The sequence below is a fragment of the Diospyros lotus genome, chromosome 13, assembly GCF_014633365.1.
Source record: "Diospyros lotus cultivar Yz01 chromosome 13, ASM1463336v1, whole genome shotgun sequence".
Lineage (NCBI taxonomy): Eukaryota > Viridiplantae > Streptophyta > Magnoliopsida > Ericales > Ebenaceae > Diospyros > Diospyros lotus.
Window position 1 is genome coordinate 22,434,880 of NC_068350.1, and position 24,015 is coordinate 22,458,894.

A 24,015-nucleotide genomic window follows, 5' to 3' on the forward strand; every position below is an offset into this window, starting at 1 on the left:
ATCGAATAAGTCAATTTTTAGATATCGTTGATTGAACAAAGTTGAGTCTTTCTTGTTTCAAGTGTTCTACTATGGACCCATGGCTAAAAGTCATGTTTTCAAAACTTCAAAAATCCGAATTTGAACTTTCTTTAGTGTATTTAGTGTATCAAAATGTTGTATTTCACAATTATTAGGAATCGTCAAAACCGAATAAGTAAATTTTTAGATATCGTTTTATTCTACAAAGTTGACTCTTTCTTGTTCCAAGTGTTATACCATGGAGCCATGGCTAAAATACAACGTTTTAAAACTTCCAAAAATCCGAATTTGAACTTTCTTTAGTGTACTTAGTGTTTCAAAATATCGTCTTTCAAATAGATTCGGAATTGTCAAAAACAAATGAGTCAATTTTGAGATATCGTTGATTGAATAAAGTTGAGTCTTTCTTGTTTAAAGTGTTCTACTATGGACCCGTGGCTAAAAGTCATGTTTTCACAACTTCCCAAAATCCGAATTTGAACTTTCTTTAGTGTATCAAAATGTCGTATTTCACAACTACTAGGAATCGTCAAAACCGAATAAGTCAATTTTTAGATAACGTTGATTGAACAAAGTTGAGTCTTTCTTGTTTAAAGTGTTCTACTATGGACCCATGGCTAAAACTCATATTTTTAAAACTTTCCAAAAATCGAATTTGAACTTTCTTCAGCGTATTTAGTGTATCAAAATATCGTCTTTCACATAGATTCGGAATCGTAAAAAACAAATGAGTCAGTTTCGAGATATCGTTGATTGAATAAAGTTGAGTTTTTCTTGTTTCAAGTGTTCTACTATGGACCCATGGCCAAAAGTCATGTTTTCAAAACTTCCCAAAATCCGAATTCGAACTTTCTTTAGTGTCTTTACTGTATCAAAATATCATCTTTCAGATAGATTTGGAATCGTCAGAAACAAATGAGTCAATTTTGAGATATCGTAGATCGAATAAAGTTGAGTCTTTCTTGTTTCAAATGTTCTACTATGGACCCATGGCTAAAAGTCATGTTTTCAAAACATCCCAATATCTGAATTTGAACTTTCTTCAGTGTATTTAGTGTATCAAAATATCTTCTTTCACATAGATTCGGAATAGTAAAAACAAATGAGTCAATTTTGAGATATCGTTAATTGAATAAAGTTGAGTCTTTCTTGTTTCAAGTGTTCTACTATGGACACATGGCTAAAAGTCATGCTTTCGAAACTTCCCAAAATCCGAATTTGATCTTTATTTAGTGTATTTAGTGTATCAAAATATCGTCTTTCAAATAGATTCGGAATCGTCAAAAACAAATGAGTCAATTTTGAGATATCGTTGAGTGAATAAAGTCGAGTCTTTCTTGTTTGAAGTGTTCTACTATGGACCCATGGCTAAAACTCATGTTTTTAAAACTTTTCAAAAATCGAATTTGAACTTTCTTTAGTGTATTTAGTGTATCAAAATATCGTCTTTCACATAGATTTGGAATCGTCAGAAACAAATGAGTCAATTTTGAGATATCGTAGATCGAATAAAGTTGAGTCTTTCTTGTTTCAAATGTTCTACTATGGACCCATGGCTAAAAGTCATGTTTTCAAAACATCCCAAAATCTTAATTTGAACTTTCTTTAGTGTATTTAGTGTATCAAAATATCTTCTTTCACATAGATTCGGAATCGTCAAAAACAAATGAGTCAATTTTGAGATATCGTTGATTGAATAAAGTTGAGTCTTTCTTGTTTCAAGTGTTCTACTATGGACCCGTGGCTAAAAGTCATGTTTTCAAAACCTCCCAAAATCCGAATTTGATCTTTATTTAGTGTATTTAGTGTATCAAAATATCGTCTTTCAAATAGATTCGGAATCGTCAAAAACAAATGAGTCAATTTTGAGATATCGTTGAGTGAATAAAGTTGAGTCTTTCTTGTTTGAAGTGTTCTACTATGGACCCATGGGTAAAACTCATGTTTTTAAAACTTTCCAAAAATCGAATTTGAACTTTCTTTAGTGTATTTAGTGTATCAAAATATCGTCTTTCACATAGATTCGGAATCGTCAAAAACAAATGAGTAAATTTTGAGATATCGTTGATTGAATAAAGTTGAGTCTTTCTTGTTTCAAGTGTTCTACTATGGACCCATGGCCAAAAGTCATGTTTTCAAAACTTCCCAAAATCCGAATTCGAACTTTCTTTATTGTATTTACTGTATCAAAATATCTTCTTTCACATAGATTCGGAAAAGTCAAAAACAAATGAGTCAAATTTGAGATATCGTAGATAGAATAAAGTTGAGTCTTTATTGTTTCAAATGTTCTACTATGGACCCATGGCTAAAAGTGATGTTTTCAAAACTTCCCAAAATCTGAATTTGAACTTTCTTTAGTGTATTTACTGTATCAAAATATCTTCTTTCACATAGATTCGGAATCGTCAAAAACAAATGAGTCAATTTTGAGATATCGTAGATAGAATAAAGTTGAGTCTTTCTTGTTTCAAATGTTCTACTATGGACCCATGGCTAAAAGTGTTGTTTTCAAAACTTCCCAAAATCTGAATTTGAACTTTCTTTAGTGTATTTACTGTATCAAAATATCTTCTTTCACATAGATTCGGAATCGTCAAAAACAAATGAGTCAATTTTGAGATATCGTAGATGGAATAAAGTTGAGTCTTTCTTGTTTCAAATGTTCTACTATGGACCCATGGCTAAAAGTGATGTTTTCAAAACTTCCCAAAATCTGAATTTGAACTTTCTTTAGTGTATTTAGTGTATCAAAATATCGTCTTTCAGATAGATTCGGAATCGTCAAAAACAAATGAGTCAATTTTGAGATATCGTTGATTGAATAAAGTTGAGTCTTTCTTGTTTCCAGTGTTCTACTATGGACCCATGGCCAAAAGTCATGTTTTCAAAACTTCCCAAAATCTGAATTTGAACTTTCTTTTGTATATTTAGTGTATAAAAATATCTTCTTTCACAAAGATTCGAAATTGTAAAAAACAAATGTGTCAAATTTGAAATATCGTTGATTGAATAAAGTTGAGTCTTTCTTGTTTCAAGTGTTCTACTATGGACCCATGGCCAAGAGTCATGTTTTCAAAACTTCCCAAAAATCGAATTTGAACTTTCTTTAGTGTATTTAGTGTATCAAATTATCATCTTTGACATAGATTCGGAATCGTCAAAAACAAATTAGTCAATTTTGAGATATCGTTGATTGAACAAAGTTGACTCTTTATTGTTTGAATTATTCTACTATGGACCCATGACTAAAACTCAAGTTTTCAAAACTTCCCGAAATCCAAATTTGAACTTTTTTTAGTGTATTTAGCGTATCAAAATGCCGTCTTTCACAATTATTAGGATTCGTCAGAAGCAAATAAGTCAATTTTGAGATATCGTTGATTGAACAAAGTTGACGCTTTCTTATTTCAAGTGTTCTACTATGGATCCATGGCTAAAAGTCATGTTTTCAAAACTTCCCAAAATCCCAATTAGAACATTCTTTAGTGTATTTAGTTTATCAAAATATCGTCTTTCACAAAGATTCGGAATCGTCAAAAGCAAATAAGTCAATTTTGAGATATCGTTGATTGAATAAAGTTGACTCTTTCTTGTTTCAAGTGTTCTACTATGGACCCATGGCTAAAAGTCATGTTTTCAAAACTTCCCAAAATCCGAATTTGAACTTTATTTAGTGTATTTAGTATATCAAAATATTGTCTTTCACATAGATTCGGAATCGTCAAAAACAAATGAGTCAATTTCGAGATATCGTTGATTGAATAAAGTTGAGTCTTTCTTGTTTCAAGTGTTCTACTATGGACCCCTGGCTAAAAGTCATGTTTCCAAAACTTCCTAAAATCTGAATTTGAACTTTCTTTAGTGTATTTAGTGTATCAAAATATCTTCTTTCACATAGATTCGGAATCGTCAAAAGCAAATTAGTCAATTTTGAGATATCGTTGATTGAACAAATTTGACTCTTTCTTGTTTCAAGTGTTCTACTATGGACCCATGGCTAAAAGTCATGTTTTCAAAACATCCCAATATCTAAATTTGAACTTTCTTTAGTATATTTAGTGTATCAAAATATCTTCTTTCACATAGATTCGGAATCGTCAAAAACAAATGAGTCAATTTTGAGATATCGTTAATTGAATAAAGTTGAGTCTTTATTGTTTCAAATGTTCTACTATGGACCCATGGCTAAAAGTGATGTTTTCAAAACATCCCAAAATCTGAATTTCAACTTTCTTTAGTGTATTTAGTGTATCAAAATGTCGTATTTCACAATTATTAGGAATCGTCAAAACCGAATAAGTCAATTTTTAGATATCGTTGATTGAACAAAGTTGAGTCTTTCTTGTTTCAAGTGTTCTACTATGGACCCATGGCCAAGAGTCATGTTTTCAAAACTTCCCAAAAATCGAATTCGAACATTCTTTAGTGTATTTAGTGTATCAAAATATCGTCTTTGACATAGATTCGGAATCGTCAAAAACAAATTAGTCAATTTTGAGATATCGTTGATTGAACAAAGTTGACTCTTTATTGTTTGAATTATTCTACTAAGGACCCATGACTAAAACTCAAGTTTTCAAAACTTCCCAAAATCTGATTTTGAACTTTCTTTAGAGTATTTAGTGTATCAAAATACTTCTTTCACATAGATTTAGAATCGTCAAAAACAAATGAGTCAATTTTAAGATATCCTTGATTGAATAAAGTCGAATCTTTCTTGTATCAAGTGTTCTACAATGGACCCATGGCTAAAAGTCATGTTTTCAAAACTTCCCAAAATCCGAATTTGAACTTTATTTAGTATATTTAGTGTATCAAAATATCGTCTTTCAAATAGATTCGGAATCGTCAAAAACAAATGAGTCAATTTTGAGATATCGTTGATTGAATAAAGTTGAGTCTTTCTTATTTCAAGTGTTCCACTATGGACCCATGGCTAAAAGTTATGTTTTCAAAACATCCCAAAATCCGAATTTGAACTTTCTTTAGTGTATCAAAATGTCGTATTTCACAATTATTAGGAATCGTCAAAACCTTATAAGTCAATTTTTAGATAACGTTGATTGAACAAAGTTGAGTCTTTCTTGTTTAAAGTGTTCTACTATGGACCCATGGCTAAAACTCATGTTTTCAAAACTTTCCAAAAATCGAATTTGAACTTTCTTTAGTCTATCAAAATATCGTCTTTCACATAGATTCAAAATCGTCAAAAACAAATGAGTCAATTTTGAGATATCGTCGATTGAATAATGTTGAGTCTTTCTTGTCTCAAGTGTTCTACTATGGACCCATGGCCAAGAGTTATGTTTTCAAAACTTCCTAAAATCTGAATTTGAACTTTCTTTAGTGTATTTAGTGTATCAAAATATCTTCTTTCACATAGATTCGGAATCGTCAAAAGCAAATTAGTAAATTTTGAGATATCGTTGATTGAACAAATTTGACTCTTTCTTGTTTCAAGTGTTCTACTATGGACCCATGGCTAAAAGTCATGTTTTCAAAACTTCCCAAAATCCGAATTTGAACTTTCTTTAGTGTATCAAAATGTCGTATTTCACAATTATTAGGAATCGTCAAAACCTTATAAGTCAATTTTTAGATAACGTTGATTGAACAAAGTCTAGTCTTTCTTGTTTAAAGTGTTCTACTATGGACCCATGGCTAAAACTCATGTTTTCAAAACTTTCCAAAAATCGAATTTGAACTTTCTTTATTGTATTTAGTGTATCAAAATATCGTCTTTCACATCGATTCAGAATCGTCAAAAACAAATGAGTCAATTTTGAGATATCGTTGATTGAATAAAGTTGAGTCTTTCTTGTTTCAAGTGTTCTACTATAGACCCATGGCTAAAAGTCATGTTTTCAAAACTCCCTAAATCTGAATTTGAACTTTCTTTAGTATATTTAGTGTATCAAAATATCTTCTTTCACATAGATTCGGAATCGTCAAAAGCAAATTAGTCAATTTTGATATATCGTTGGTTGAATAAAGTTGAGTCTTTCTTGTTTCAAGTGTTCTTCTATGGACACATGGCTAAAAGTCATGTTTTCGAAACTTCCCAAACTCCGAATTTGAACTTTTTTTAGTGTATCAAAATGTCGTATTTCACAATTATTAGGAATTGTCAAAACCGAATAGGTCAATTTTTAGATATCGTTGATTGAACAAAGTTGAGTCTTTCTTGTTTCAAGTGTTCTACTATGGACCCATGGCCAAAAGTCATATTTTCAAAACGTCCCAAAAATCGAATTTGAACTTTCTTTAGTCTATCAGAATATTGTCTTTCACATAGATTCGGAATCGTCAAAAACAAATGAGTCAATTTTGAGATATCGTCGATTGAATAATGTTGAGTCTTTCATGTCTCAAGTGTTCCACTATGGACCCATGGCCAAGAGTTATGTTTTCAAAACTTCCCAAAAATCGAATTTGAACTTTCTTTAGTGTATTTAGTGTATCAAAATATCGTCTTTGACATAGATTCGGAATCGTCAAAAACAAATGAGTCAATTTTGAGATATCGTCGATTGAATAATGTTGAGTCTTTCTTGTCTCAAGTTTTCTACTATGGACCCATGGCCAAGAGTTATGTTTTCAAAACTTCCCAAAAATCGAATTTGAACTTTCTTTAGTGTATTTAGTGTATCAAAATATCGTCTTTGACATAGATTCGGAATCGTAAAAAACAAATTAGTCAATTTTGAGATATCGTTGATTGAACAAAGTTGAGTCTTTCTTGTTTCAAGTGTTCTACTATGGACCCCTGGCTAAAAGTCATGTTTTCAAAACTTTCTAAAATCTGAATTTGAACTTTCTTTAGTGTATTTAGTGTATCAAAATATCTTCTTTCACATAGATTCGGAATCGTCAAAAGCAAATTAGTCAATTTTGAGATATCGTTGATTGAACAAATTTGACTCTTTCTTGTTTCAAGTGTTCTACTATGGACCCATGGCTAAAAGTCATGTTTTCAAAACCTCCCAAAATCCGAATTTGAACTTTCTTTAGTGTATCAAAATGTCGTATTTCCCAATTATTAGGAATCGTCAAAACCTTATAAGTCAATTTTTAGATAACGTTGATTGAACAAAGTTGAGTCTTTCTTGTTTAAAGTGTTCTACTATGGACCCATGGCTAAAACTCATGTTTTCAAAACTTTCCAAAAATCGAATTTGAACTTTCTTTATTGTATTTAGTGTATCAAAATATCGTCTTTCACATAGATTCGGAATCGTCAAAAGCAAATTAGTCAATTTTGAGATATCGTTGATTGAACAAATTTGACTCTTTCTTGTTTCAAGTGTTCTACTATGGACCCATGGCTAAAAGTCATGTTTTCAAAACCTCCCAAAATCCGAATTTGAACTTTCTTTAGTGTATCAAAATGTCGTATTTCCCAATTATTAGGAATCGTCAAAACCTTATAAGTCAATTTTTAGATAACGTTGATTGAACAAAGTTGAGTCTTTCTTGTTTAAAGTGTTCTACTATGGACCCATGGCTAAAACTCATGTTTTCAAAACTTTCCAAAAATCGAATTTGAACTTTCTTTATTGTATTTAGTGTATCAAAATATCGTCTTTCACATAGATTCAGAATCGTCAAAAACAAATGAGTCAATTTTGAGATATCGTTGATTGAATAAAGTTGAGTCTTTCTTGTTTCAAGTGTTCTACTATAGACCCATGGCTAAAAGTCATGTTTTCCAAACTTCCTAAATCTGAATTTGAACTTTCTTTAGTATATTTAGTGTATCAAAATATCTTCTTTCACATAGATTCGGAATCGTCAAAAGCAAATTTCTCAATTTTGAGATATCGTTGATTGAATAAAGTTGAGTCTTTCTTGTTTCAAGTGTTCTACTATGGACCCATGGCTAAAAGTCATGTTTTCAAAACATCCCAAACTCCGAATTTGAACTTTTTTTAGTGTATCAAAATGTCGTATTTCACAATTATTAGGAATTGTCAAAACCGAATAGGTCAATTTTTAGACATCGTTGATTGAACAAAGTTGAGTCTTTCTTGTTTCAAGTGTTCTACTATGGACCCATGGCCAAAAGTCATGTTTTCAAAACGTCCCAAAAATCGAATTTGAACTTTCTTTAGTCTATCAGAATATCGTCTTTCACATAGATTCGGAATCGTCAAAAACAAATGAGTCAATTTTGAGATATCGTCGATTGAATAATGTTGAGTCTTTCTTGTCTCAAGTGTTCTAGTATGGACCCATGGCCAAGAGTTATGTTTTCAAAACTTCCCAAAAATCGAATTTGAACTTTCTTTAGTGTATTTAGTGTATCAAAATATCGTCTTTGACATAGATTCGGAATCGTCAAAAACAAATTAGTCAATTTTGAGATATCGTTGATTGAACAAAGTTGACTCTTTATTGTTTGAATTATTCTACTATGGACCCATGACTAAAACTCAAGTTTTCAAAACTTCCCGAAATCCAAATTTGAACTTTCTTTAGTGTATTTAGCATATCAAAATGCCGTCTTTCACAATTATTAGGATTCGTCAGAAGCAAATATGTCAATTTTGAGATATCGTTGATTGAACAAAGTTGACGCTTTCTTATTTCAAGTGTTCTACTATGGACCCATGGCTAAAAGTCATGTTTTCAAAACTTCCCAAAATCCGAATTTGAACTTTCTTTAGTGTATCAAAATGTCGTATTTCACAATTATTAGGAATCGTCAAAACCTTATAAGTCAATTTTTAGATAACGTTGATTGAACAAAGTTGAGTCTTTCTTGTTTAAAGTGTTCTACTATGGACCCATGGCTAAAACTCATGTTTTCAAAACTTTCCAAAAATCGAATTTGAACTTTCTTTAGTCTATCAGAATATCGTCTTTCACATAGATTCAAAATCGTCAAAAACAAATGAGTCAATTTTGAGATATCGTCGATTGAATAATGTTGAGTCTTTCTTGTCTCAAGTGTTCTACTATGGACCCATGGCCAAGAGTTATGTTTTCAAAACATCCCAAAAATCGAATTTGAACTTTCTTTAGTGTATTTAGTGTATCAAAATATCGTCTTTGCCATAGATTCGGAATCGTCAAAAACAAATTAGTCAATTTTGAGATATCGTTGATTGAACAAAGTTGAGTCTTTCTTGTTTCAAGTGTTCTACTATGGACCCCTGGCTAAAAGTCATGTTTTCAAAACTTCCTAAAATCTGAATTTGAACTTTCTTTAGTGTATTTAGTGTATCAAAATATCTTCTTTCACATAGATTCGGAATCGTCAAAAGCAAATTAGTCAATTTTGAGATATCGTTGATTGAACAAATTTGACTCTTTCTTGTTTCAAGTGTTCTACTATGGACCCATGGCTAAAAGTCATGTTTTCAAAACTTCCCAAAATCCGAATTTGAACTTTCTTTAGTGTATCAAAATGTCGTATTTCACAATTATTAGGAATCGTCAAAACCTTATAAGTCAATTTTTAGATAACGTTGATTGAACAAAGTTGAGTCTTTCTTGTTTAAAGTGTTCTACTATGGACCCATGGCTAAAACTCATGTTTTCAAAACTTTCCAAAAATCGAATTTGAACTTTCTTTATTGTATTTAGTGTATCAAAATATCGTCTTTCACATCGATTCAGAATCGTCAAAAACAAATGAGTCAATTTTGAGATATCGTTGATTGAATAAAGTTGAGTCTTTCTTGTTTCAAGTGTTCTACTATAGACCCATGGCTAAAAGTCATGTTTTCAAAACTTCCTAAATCTGAATTTGAACTTTCTTTAGTATATTTAGTGTATCAAAATATCTTCTTTCACATAGATTCGGAATCGTCAAAAGCAAATTAGTCAATTTTGAGATATCGTTGATTGAATAAAGTTGAGTCTTTCTTGTTTCAAGTGTTCTTCTATGGACACATGGCTAAAAGTCATGTTTTCGAAACTTCCCAAACTCCGAATTTGAACTTTTTTTAGTGTATCAAAATGTCGTATTTCACAATTATTAGGAACTGTCAAAACCGAATAAGTCAATTTTTAGATATCGTTGATTGAACAAAGTTGAGTCTTTCTTGTTTCAAGTGTTCTACTATGGACCAATGGCCAAAAGTCATGTTTTCAAAACGTCCCAAAAATCGAATTTGAACTTTCTTTAGTCTATCAGAATATCGTCTTTCACATAGATTCGGAATCGTCAAAAACAAATGAGTCAATTTTGAGATATCGTCGATTGAATAATGTTGACTATTTCTTGTCTCAAGTGTTCTACTATGGACCCATGGCCAAGAGTTATGTTTTCAAAACTTCCCAAAAATCGAATTTGAACTTTCTTTAGTGTATTTAGTGTATCAAAATATCGTCTTTGACATAGATTCGGAATCGTCAAAAACAAATTAGTGAATTTTGAGATATCGTTGATTGAACAAAGTTGACTCTTTATTGTTTAAATTATTCTACTATGGACCCATGACTAAAACTCAAGTTTTCAAAACATCCCGAAATCCAAATTTGAACTTTCTTTAGTGTATTTAGCGTATCAAAATGCTGTCTTTCACAATTATTAGGATTCGTCAGAAGCGAATATGTCAATTTTGAGATATCGTTGATTGAATAAAGTTGACGCTTTCTTATTTCAAGTGTTCTACTATGGACCCATGGCTAAAAGTCATGTTTTCAAAACTTCCCAAAATCCGAATTTGAACTTTCTTTAGTGTATCAAAATGTCGTATTTCACAATTATTAGGAATCGTCAAAACCTTATAAGTCAATTTTTAGATAACATTGATTGAACAAAGTTGAGTCTTTCTTGTTTAAAGTGTTCTACTATGGACCCATGGCTAAAACTCATGTTTTCAAAACTTTCCAAAAATCGAATTTGAACTTTCTTTAGTGCATTTAGTGTATCAAAATTTCGTCTTTCACATAGATTCAGAATCGTCAAAAACAAATGAGTCAATTTTGAGATATCGTTGATTGAATAAAGTTGAGTCTTTCTTGTTTCAAGTGTTCTACTATAGACCCATGGCTAAGAGTCATGTTTTCCAAACTTCCTAAATTTGAATTTGAACTTTCTTTAGTATATTTAGTGTATCAAAATATCTTCTTTCACATAGATTCGGAATCGTCAAAAGCAGATTAGTCAAGTTTGAGATATCGTTGATTGAATAAAGTTGAGTCTTTCTTGTTTCAAGTGTTCTTCTATGGACACATGGCTAAAAGTCATGTTTTCGAAACTTCCCAAACTCCGAATTTGAACTTTTTTTAGTGTATCAAAATGTCGTATTTCACAATTATTAGGAATTGTCAAAACCGAATAGGTCAATTTTTAGACATCGCTGATTGAACAAAGTTGAGTCTTTCTTGTTTCAAGTGTTCTACTATGGACCCATGGCCAAAAGTCATGTTTTCAAAACGTCCCAAAAATCGAATTTGAACTTTCTTTAGTCTATCAGAATATCGTCTTTCACATAGATTCGGAATCGTCAAAAACAAATGAGTCAATTTTGAGATATCGTCGATTGAATAATGTTGAGTCTTTCTTGTCTCAAGTGTTCTAGTATGGACCCATGGCCAAGAGTTATGTTTTCAAAACTTCCCAAAAATCGAATTTGAACTTTCTTTAGTGTATTTAGTGTATCAAAATATCGTCTTTGACATAGATTCGGAATCGTCAAAAACAAATTAGTGAATTTTGAGATATCGTTGATTGAACAAAGTTGACTCTTTATTGTTTGAATTATTCTACTATGGACCCATGACTAAAACTCAAGTTTTCAAAACTTCCCGAAATCCAAATTTGAACTTTCTTTAGTGTATTTAGCATATCAAAATGCCGTCTTTCACAATTATTAGGATTCGTCAGAAGCAAATATGTCAATTTTGAGATATCGTTGATTGAACAAAGTTGACGCTTTCTTATTTCAAGTGTTCTACTATGGACCCATGGCTAAAAGTCATGTTTTCAAAACTTCCCAAAATCCGAATTTGAACTTTCTTTAGTGTATCAAAATGTCGTATTTCACAATTATTAGGAATCGTCAAAACCTTATAAGTCAATTTTTAGATAACGTTGATTGAACAAAGTTGAGTCTTTCTTGTTTAAAGTGTTCTACTATGGACCCATGGCTAAAACTCATGTTTTCAAAACTTTCCAAAAATCGAATTTGAACTTTCTTTAGTCTATCAGAATATCGTCTTTCACATAGATTCAAAATCGTCAAAAACAAATGAGTCAATTTTGAGATATCGTCGATTGAATAATGTTGAGTCTTTCTTGTCTCAAGTGTTCTACTATGGACCCATGGCCAAGAGTTATGTTTTCAAAACTTCCCAAAAATCGAATTTGAACTTTCTTTAGTGTATTTAGTGTATCAAAATATCGTCTTTGCCATAGATTCGGAATCGTCAAAAACAAATTAGTCAATTTTGAGATATCGTTGATTGAACAAAGTTGAGTCTTTCTTGTTTCAAGTGTTCTACTATGGACCCCTGGCTAAAAGTCATGTTTTCAAAACTTCCTAAAATCTGAATTTGAACTTTCTTTAGTGTATTTAGTGTATCAAAATATCTTCTTTCACATAGATTCGGAATCGTCAAAAGCAAATTAGTCAATTTTGAGATATCGTTGATTGAACAAATTTGACTCTTTCTTGTTTCAAGTGTTCTACTATGGACCCATGGCTAAAAGTCATGTTTTCAAAACTTCCCAAAATCCGAATTTGAACTTTCTTTAGTGTATCAAAATGTCGTATTTCACAATTATTAGGAATCGTCAAAACCTTATAAGTCAATTTTTAGATAACGTTGATTGAACAAAGTTGAGTCTTTCTTGTTTAAAGTGTTCTACTATGGACCCATGGCTAAAACTCATGTTTTCAAAACTTTCCAAAAATCGAATTTGAACTTTCTTTATTGTATTTAGTGTATCAAAATATCGTCTTTCACATCGATTCAGAATCGTCAAAAACAAATGAGTCAATTTTGAGATATCGTTGATTGAATAAAGTTGAGTCTTTCTTGTTTCAAGTGTTCTACTATAGACCCATGGCTAAAAGTCATGTTTTCAAAACTTCCTAAATCTGAATTTGAACTTTCTTTAGTATATTTAGTGTATCAAAATATCTTCTTTCACATAGATTCGGAATCGTCAAAAGCAAATTAGTCAATTTTGAGATATCGTTGATTGAATAAAGTTGAGTCTTTCTTGTTTCAAGTGTTCTTCTATGGACACATGGCTAAAAGTCATGTTTTCGAAACTTCCCAAACTCCGAATTTGAACTTTTTTTAGTGTATCAAAATGTCGTATTTCACAATTATTAGGAATTGTCAAAACCGAATAGGTCAATTTTTAGACATCGTTGATTGAACAAAGTTGAGTCTTTCTTGTTTCAAGTGTTCTACTATGGACCCATGGCCAAAAGTCATGTTTTCAAAACGTCCCAAAAATCGAATTTGAACTTTCTTTAGTCTATCAGAATATCGTCTTTCACATAGATTCGGAATCGTCAAAAACAAATGAGTCAATTTTGAGATATCGTCGATTGAATAATGTTGAGTCTTTCTTGTCTCAAGTGTTCTAGTATGGACCCATGGCCAAGAGTTATGTTTTCAAAACTTTCCAAAAATCGAATTTGAACTTTCTTTAGTGCATTTAGTGTATCAAAATTTCGTCTTTCACGTAGATTCAGAATCGTCAAAAACAAATGAGTCAATTTTGAGATATCGTTGATTGAATAAAGTTGAGTCTTTCTTGTTTCAAGTGTTCTACTATAGACCCATGGCTAAGAGTCATGTTTTCCAAACTTCCTAAATCTGAATTTGAACTTTCTTTAGTATATTTAGTGTATCAAAATATCTTCTTTCACATAGATTCGGAATCGTCAAAAGCAGATTAGTCAAGTTTGAGATATCGTTGATTGAATAAAGTTGAGTCTTTCTTGTTTCAAGTGTTCTTCTATGGACACATGGCTAAAAGTAATGTTTTCGAAACTTCCCAAACTCCGAATTTGAACTTTTTTTAGTGTATCAAAATGTCGTATTTCACAATTATTAGGAATTGTCAAAACCGAATAGGTCAATTTTTAGACATCGTTGATTGAACAAAGTTGAGTCTTTCTTGTTTCAAGTGTTCTACTATGGACTCATGGCCAAAAGTCATGTTTTCAAAAGGTCCCAAAAATCGAATTTGAGCTTTCTTTAGTCTATCAGAATATCGTCTTTCACATAGATTCGGAATCGTCAAAAACAAATGAGTCAATTTTGAGATATCGTCGATTGAATAATGTTGAGTCTTTCTTGTCTCAAGTGTTCTAGTATGGACCCATGGCCAAGAGTTATGTTTTCAAAACTTCCCAAAAATCGAATTTGAACTTTCTTTAGTGTATTTAGTGTATCAAAATATCGTCTTTGACATAGATTCGGAATCGTCAAAAACAAATTAGTCTATTTTGAGATATCGTTGATTGAACAAAGTTGACTCTTTATTGTTTGAATTATTCTACTATGGACCCATGACTAAAACTCAAGTTTTCAAAACTTCCCGAAATCCAAATTTGAACTTTCTTTAGTGTATTTAGCGTATCAAAATGCCATCTTTCACAATTATTAGGATTCGTCAGAAGCAAATTTGTCAATTTTGAGATATCGTTGATTGAACAAAGTTGACGCTTTCTTATTACAAGTGTTCTACTATGGACCCATGGCTAAAAGTCATGTTTTCAAAACTTCCCAAAATCCGAATTTGAACTTTCTTTAGTGTATCAAAATGTCGTATTTCACAATTATTAGGAATCGTCAAAACCTTATAAGTCAATTTTTAGATAACGTTGATTGAACAAAGTTGAGTCTTTCTTGTTTAAAGTGTTCTACTATGGACCCATGGCTAAAACTCATGTTTTCAAAACTTTCCAAAAATCGAATTTGAACTTTCTTTAGTGTATTTAGTGTATCAAAATATCGTCTTTCACATAGATTCAGAATCGTCAAAAACAAATGAGTCAATTTTGAGATATCGTCGATTGAATAAAGTTGAGTCTTTCTTGTTTCAAGTGTTCTACTATAGACCCATGGCTAAAAGTCATGTTTTCAAAACTTACTAAATCTGAATTTGAACTTTCTTTAGTATATTTAGTGTATCAAAATATCTTCCTTCACATAGATTCGGAATCGTCAAAAGAAAATTAGTCAATTTTGAGATATCGTTGATTGAATAAAGTTGAGTCTTTCTTGTTTCAAGTGTTCTTCTATGGACACATGGCTAAAAGTCATGTTTTCGAAACTTCCCAAACTCCGAATTTGAACTTTTTTTAGTGTATCAAAATGTCGTATTTCACAATTATTAGGAATTGTCAAAACCGAATAGGTCAATTTTTAGACATCGTTGATTGAACAAAGTTGAGTCTTTCTTGTTTCAAGTGTTCTACTATGGACTCATGGCCAAAAGTCATGTTTTCAAAAGGTCCCAAAAATCGAATTTGAGCTTTCTTTAGTCTATCAGAATATCGTCTTTCACATAGATTCGGAATCGTCAAAAACAAATGAGTCAATTTTGAGATATCGTCGATTGAATAATGTTGAGTCTTTCTTGTCTCAAGTGTTCTAGTATGGACCCATGGCCAAGAGTTATGTTTTCAAAACTTCCCAAAAATCGAATTTGAACTTTCTTTAGTGTATTTAGTGTATCAAAATATCGTCTTTGACATAGATTCGGAATCGTCAAAAACAAATTAGTGAATTTTGAGATATCGTTGATTGAACAAAGTTGACTCTTTATTGTTTGAATTATTCTACTATGGACCCATGACTAAAACTCAAGTTTTCAAAACTTCCCGAAATCCAAATTTGAACTTTCTTTAGTGTATTTAGCATATCAAAATGCCGTCTTTCACAATTATTAGGATTCGTCAGAAGCAAATATGTCAATTTTGAGATATCGTTGATTGAACAAAGTTGACGCTTTCTTATTTCAAGTGTTCTACTATGGACCCATGGCTAAAAGTCATGTTTTCAAAACTTCCCAAAATCCGAATTTGAACTTTCTTTAGTGTATCAAAATGTCGTATTTCACAATTATTAGGAATCGTCAAAACCTTATAAGTCAATTTTTAGATAACGTTGATTGAACAAAGTTGAGTCTTTCTTGTTTAAAGTGTTCTACTATGGACCCATGGCTAAAACTCATGTTTTCAAAACTTTCCAAAAATCGAATTTGAACTTTCTTTAGTGTATTTAGTGTATCAAAATATCGTCTTTGACATAGATTCGGAATCGTCAAAAACAAATGAGTCAACTTTGAGATATCGTCGATTGAATAATGTTGAGTCTTTCTTGTCTCAAGTGTTCTACTATGGACCCATGGCCAAGAGTTATGTTTTCAAAACTTCCCAAAAATCGAATTTGAACTTGATTTTGTGTATTTAGTGTATCAAAATATCGTCTTTGACATAGATTCGGAATCGTCAAAAACAAATTAGTTAATTTTGAGATATCGTTGATTGAACAAAGTTGAGTCTTTCTTGTTTCAAGTGTTCTACTATGGACCCCTGGCTAAAAGTCATGTTTTCAAAACTTCCTAAAATCTGAATTTGAACTTTCTTTAGTGTATTTAGTGTATCAAAATATCTTCTTTCACATAGATTCGGAATCGTCAAAAGCAAATTAGTCAATTTTGAGATATCGTTGATTGAACAAATTTGACTCTTTCTTGTTTCAAGTGTTCTACTATGGACCCATGGCTAAAAGTCATGTTTTCAAAACTTCCCAAAATCCGAATTTGAACTTTCTTTAGTGTATCAAAATGTCGTATTTCACAATTATTAGGAATCGTCAAAACCTTATAAGTCAATTTTTAGATAACGTTGATTGAACAAAGTTGAGTCTTTCTTGTTTAAAGTGTTCTACTATGGACCCATGGCTAAAACTCATGTTTTCAAAACTTTCCAAAAATCGAATTTGAACTTTCTTTATTGTATTTAGTGTATCAAAATATCGTCTTTCACATCGATTCAGAATCGTCAAAAACAAATGAGTCAATTTTGAGATATCGTTGATTGAATAAAGTTGAGTCTTTCTTGTTTCAAGTGTTCTACTATAGACCCATGGCTAAAAGTCATGTTTTCAAAACTTCCTAAATCTGAATTTGAACTTTCTTTAGTATATTTAGTGTATCAAAATATCTTCTTTCACATAGATTCGGAATCGTCAAAAGCAAATTAGTCAATTTTGAGATATCGTTGATTGAATAAAGTTGAGTCTTTCTTGTTTCAAGTGTTCTTCTATGGACACATGGCTAAAAGTCATGTTTTCGAAACTTCCCAAACTCCGAATTTGAACTTTTTTTAGTGTATCAAAATGTCGTATTTCACAATTATTAGGAACTGTCAAAACCGAATAAGTCAATTTTTAGATATCGTTGATTGAACAAAGTTGAGTCTTTCTTGTTTCAAGTGTTCTACTATGGACCAATGGCCAAAAGTCATGTTTTCAAAACGTCCCAAAAATCGAATTTGAACTTTCTTTAGTCTATCAGAATATCGTCTTTCACATAGATTCGGAATCGTCAAAAACAAATGAGTCAATTTTGAGATATCGTCGATTGAATAATGTTGACTATTTCTTGTCTCAAGTGTTCTACTATGGACCCATGGCCAAGAGTTATGTTTTCAAAACTTCCCAAAAATCGAATTTGAACTTTCTTTAGTGTATTTAGTGTATCAAAATATCGTCTTTGACATAGATTCGGAATCGTCAAAAACAAATTAGTGAATTTTGAGATATCGTTGATTGAACAAAGTTGACTCTTTATTGTTTAAATTATTCTACTATGGACCCATGACTAAAACTCAAGTTTTCAAAACATCCCGAAATCCAAATTTGAACTTTCTTTAGTGTATTTAGCGTATCAAAATGCAGTCTTTCACAATTATTAGGATTCGTCAGAAGCGAATATGTCAATTTTGAGATATCGTTGATTGAATAAAGTTGACGCTTTCTTATTTCAAGTGTTCTACTATGGACCCATGGCTAAAAGTCATGTTTTCAAAACTTCCCAAAATCCGAATTTGAACTTTCTTTAGTGTATCAAAATGTCGTATTTCACAATTATTAGGAATCGTCAAAACCTTATAAGTCAATTTTTAGATAACATTGATTGAACAAAGTTGAGTCTTTCTTGTTTAAAGTGTTCTACTATGGACCCATGGCTAAAACTCATGTTTTCAAAACTTTCCAAAAATCGAATTTGAACTTTCTTTAGTGCATTTAGTGTATCAAAATTTCGTCTTTCACATAGATTCAGAATCGTCAAAAACAAATGAGTCAATTTTGAGATATCGTTGATTGAATAAAGTTGAGTCTTTCTTGTTTCAAGTGTTCTACTATAGACCCATGGCTAAGAGTCATGTTTTCCAAACTTCCTAAATCTGAATTTGAACTTTCTTTAGTATATTTAGTGTATCAAAATATCTTCTTTCACATAGATTCGGAATCGTCAAAAGCAGATTAGTCAAGTTTGAGATATCGTTGATTGAATAAAGTTGAGTCTTTCTTGTTTCAAGTGTTCTTCTATGGACACATGGCTAAAAGTCATGTTTTCGAAACTTCCCAAACTCCGAATTTGAACTTTTTTTAGTGTATCAAAATGTCGTATTTCACAATTATTAGGAATTGTCAAAACCGAATAGGTCAATTTTTAGACATCGTTGATTGAACAAAGTTGAGTCTTTCTTGTTTCAAGTGTTCTACTATGGACTCATGGCCAAAAGTCATGTTTTCAAAAGGTCCCAAAAATCGAATTTGAGCTTTCTTTAGTCTATCAGAATATCGTCTTTCACATAGATTCGGAATCATCAAAAACAAATGAGTCAATTTTGAGATATCGTCGATTGAATAATGTTGAGTCTTTCTTGTCTCAAGTGTTCTAGTATGGACCCATGGCCAAGAGTTATGTTTTCAAAACTTCCCAAAAATCGAATTTGAACTTTCTTTAGTGTATTTAGTGTATCAAAATATAGTCTTTGACATAGATTCGGAATCGTCAAAAACAAATTAGTCAATTTTGAGATATCGTTGATTGAACAAAGTTGACTCTTTATTGTTTGAATTATTCTACTATGGACCCATGACTAAAACTCAAGTTTTCAAAACTTCCCGAAATCCAAATTTGAACTTTCTTTAGTGTATTTAGCGTATCAAAATGCCATCTTTCACAATTATTAGGATTCGTCAGAAGCAAATTTGTCAATTTTGAGATATCGTTGATTGAACAAAGTTGACGCTTTCTTATTACAAGTGTTCTACTATGGACCCATGGCTAAAAGTCATGTTTTCAAAACTTCCCAAAATCCGAATTTGAACTTTCTTTAGTGTATCAAAATGTCGTATTTCACAATTATTAGGAATCGTCAAAACCTTATAAGTCAATTTTTAGATAACGTTGATTGAACAAAGTTGAGTCTTTCTTGTTTAAAGTGTTCTACTATGGACCCATGGCTAAAACTCATGTTTTCAAAACTTTCCAAAAATCGAATTTGAACTTTCTTTAGTGTATTTAGTGTATCAAAATTTCGTCTTTCACATAGATTCAGAATCGTCAAAAACAAATGAGTCAATTTTGAGATATCGTCGATTGAATAAAGTTGAGTCTTTCTTGTTTCAAGTGTTCTACTATAGACCCATGGCTAAAAGTCATGTTTTCAAAACTTACTAAATCTGAATTTGAACTTTCTTTAGTATATTTAGTGTATCAAAATATCTTCCTTTACATAGATTCGGAATCGTCAAAAGAAAATTAGTCAATTTTGAGATATCGTTGATTGAATAAAGTTGAGTCTTTCTTGTTTCAAGTGTTCTTCTATGGACACATGGCTAAAAGTCATGATTTCGAAACTTCCCAAACTCCGAATTTGAACTTTTTTTAGTGTATCAAAATGTCGTATTTCACAATTATTAGGAATTGTCAAAACCGAATAAGTCAATTTTTAGATATCGTTGATTGAACAAAGTTGAGTCTTTCTTGTTTCAAGTGTTCTACTATGGACCCATGGCCAAAAGTCATGTTTTCAAAACGTCCCAAAAATCGAATTTGAACTTTCTTTAGTCTATCAGAATATCGTCTTTCACATAGATTCGGAATCGTCAAAAACAAATGAGTCAATTTTAAGATATCGTCGATTGAATAATGTTGAGTCTTTCTTGTCTCAAGTGTTCTACTATGGACCCATGGCCAAGAGTTATGTTTTCAAAACTTCCCAAAAATCGGATTTGAACTTTCTTTAGTGTATTTAGTGTATCAAAATATCGTCTTTGACATAGATTCGGAATCGTCAAAAACAAATGAGTCAATTTTGAGATATCGTCGATTGAATAATGTTGAGTCTTTCTTGTCTCAAGTGTTCTACTATGGACCCATGGCCAAGAGTTATGTTTTCAAAACTTCCCAAAAATCGAATTTGAACTTTCTTTAGTGTATTTAGTGTATCAAAATATCGTCTTTGACATAGATTCGGAATCGTCAAAAACAAATGAGTCAATTTTGAGATATCGTCGATTGAATAAAGTTGAGTCTTTCTTGTTTCAAGTGTTCTTCTATGGACACATGGCTAAAAGTCATGTTTTCGAAACTTCCCAAACTCCGAATTTGAACTTTTTTTAGTGTATCAAAATGTCGTATTTCACAATTATTAGGAATTGTCAAAAACCGAATAAGTCAATTTTTAGATATCGTTGATTGAACAAAGTTGAGTCTTTCTTGTTTCAAGTGTTCTACTATGGACCCCTGGCTAAAACTCATGTTTTCAAAACTTCCCGAAATCCAAATTTGAACTTTCTTTAGTGTATTTAGCATATCAAAATGCCGTCTTTCACAATTATTAGAATTCGTCAGAAGCAAATATGTCAATTTTGAGATATTGTTGATTGAACAAAGTTGACGCTTTCTTATTTCAAGTGTTCTACTATGGACCCATGGCTAATAGTCATGTTTTCAAAACTTCCCGAAATCCGAATTTGAACTTTCTTTAGTGTATCAAAATGTCGTATTTCACAATTATTAGGAATCGTCAAAACCTTATAAGTCAATTTTTAGATAACGTTGATTGAACAAAGTTGAGTCTTTCTTGTTTAAAGTGTTCTACTATGGACCCATGGCTAAAACTCATGTTTTCAAAACTTTCCAAAAATCGAATTTGAACTTTCTTTAGTGTATTTAGTGTATCAAAATATCGTCTTTGACATAGATTCGGAATCGTCAAAAACAAATGAGTCAACTTTGAGATATCGTCGATTGAATAATGTTGAGTCTTTCTTGTCTCAAGTGTTCTACTATGGACCCATGGCCAAGAGTTATGTTTTCAAAACTTCCCAAAAATCGAATTTGAACTTGATTTTGTGTATTTAGTGTATCAAAATATCGTCTTTGACATAGATTCGGAATCGTCAAAAACAAATTAGTCAATTTTGAGATATCGTTGATTGAACAAAGTTGAGTCTTTCTTGTTTCAAGTGTTCTACTATGGACCCCTGGCTAAAAGTCATGTTTTCAAAACTTCCTAAAATCTGAATTTGAACTTTCTTTAGTGTATTTAGTGTATCAAAATATCTTCTTTCACATAGATTCGGAATCGTCAAAAGCAAATTAGTCAATCTTGAGATATCGTTGATTGAACAAATTTGACTCTTTCTTGTTTCAAGTGTTCTACTATGGACCCATGGCTAAAAGTCATGTTTTCAAAACTTCCCAAAATCCGAATTTGAACTTTCTTTAGTGTATCAAAATGTCGTATTTCACAATTATTAGGAATCGTCAAAACCTTATAAGTCAATTTTTAGATAACGTTGATTGAACAAAGTTGAGTCTTTCTTGTTTAAAGTGTTCTACTATGGACCCATGGCTAAAACTCATGTTTTCAAAACTTTCCAAAAATCGAATTTGAACTTTCTTTATTGTATTTAGTGTATCAAAATATCGTCTTTCACATCGATTCAGAATCGTCAAAAACAAATGAGTCAATTTTGAGATATCGTTGATTGAATAAAGTTGAGTCTTTCTTGTTTCAAGTGTTCTACTATAGACCCATGGCTAAAAGTCATGTTTTCAAAACTTCCTAAATCTGAATTTGAACTTTCTTTAGTATATTTAGTGTATCAAAATATCTTCTTTCACATAGATTCGGAATCGTCAAAAGCAAATTAGTCAATTTTGAGATATCGTTGATTGAATAAAGTTGAGTCTTTCTTGTTTCAAGTGTTCTTCTATGGACACATGGCTAAAAGTCATGTTTTCGAAACTTCCCAAACTCCGAATTTGAACTTTTTTTAGTGTATCAAAATGTCGTATTTCACAATTATTAGGAACTGTCAAAACCGAATAAGTCAATTTTTAGATATCGTTGATTGAACAAAGTTGAGTCTTTCTTGTTTCAAGTGTTCTACTATGGACCAATGGCCAAAAGTCAGGTTTTCAAAACGTCCCAAAAATCAAATTTGAACTTTCTTTAGTCTATCAGAATATCGTCTTTCACATAGATTCGGAATCGTCAAAAACAAATGAGTCAATTTTGAGATATCGTCGATTGAATAATGTTGAGTATTTCTTGTCTCAAGTGTTCTACTATGGACCCATGGCCAAGAGTTATGTTTTCAAAACTTCCCAAAAATCGAATTTGAACTTTCTTTAGTGTATTTAGTGTATCAAAATATCGTCTTTGACATAGATTCGGAATCGTCAAAAACAAATTAGTAAATTTTGAGATATCGTTGATTGAACAAAGTTGATTCTTTATTGTTTAAATTATTCTACTATGGACCAATGACTAAAACTCAAGTTTTCAAAACATCCCGAAATCCAAATTTGAACTTTCTTTAGTGTATTTAGCGTATCAAAATGCCGTCTTTCACAATTATTAGGATTCGTCAGAAGCGAATATGTCAATTTTGAGATATCGTTGATTGAATAAAGTTAACGCTTTCTTATTTCAAGTGTTCTACTATGGTCCCATGGCTAAAAGTCATGTTTTCAAAACTTCCCAAAATCCGAATTTGAACTTTCTTTAGTGTATCATAATGTCGTATTTCACAATTATTAGGAATCGTCAAAACCTTATAAGTCAATTTTTAGATAACCTTGATTGAACAAAGTTGAGTCTTTCTTGTTTAAAGTGTTCTACTATGGACCCATGGCTAAAACTCATGTTTTCAAAACTTTCCAAAAATCGAATTTGAACTTTCTTTAGTGTATTTAGTGTATCAAAATATCGTCTTTCACATAGATTCAGAATCGTCAAAAACAAATGAGTCAATTTTGAGATATCGTTGATTGAATAAAGTTGAGTCTTTCTTGTTTCAAGTGTTCTACTATAGACCCATGGCTAAAAGTCATGTTTTCAAAACTTCCTAAATCTGAATTTGAACTTTCTTTAGTATATTTAGTGTATCAAAATATCTTCTTTCACATAGATTCGGAATCGTCAAAAGCAGATTAGTCAAGTTTGAGATATCGTTGATTGAATAAAGTTGAGTCTTTCTTGTTTCAAGTGTTCTTCTATGGACACATGGCTAAAAGTCATGTTTTCGAAACTTCCCAAACTCCGAATTTGAACTTTTTTTAGTGTATCAAAATGTCGTATTTCACAATTATTAGGAATTGTCAAAACCGAATAGGTCAATTTTTAGACATCGTTGATTGAACAAAGTTGAGTCTTTCTTGTTTTAAGTGTTCTACTATGGACCCATGGCCAAAAGTCATGTTTTCAAAACGTCCCAAAAATCGAATTTGAACTTTCTTTAGTCTATCAGAATATCGTCTTTCACATTGATTCGGAATCGTCAAAAACAAATGAGTCAATTTTGAGATATCGTCGATTGAATAATGTTGAGTCTTTCTTGTCTCAAGTGTTCTACTATGGACCCATGGCCAAGAGTTATGTTTTCAAAACTTCCCAAAAATCGAATTTGAACTTTCTTTAGTGTATTTAGTGTATCAAAATATCGTCTTTGACATAGATTCGGAATCGTCAAAAA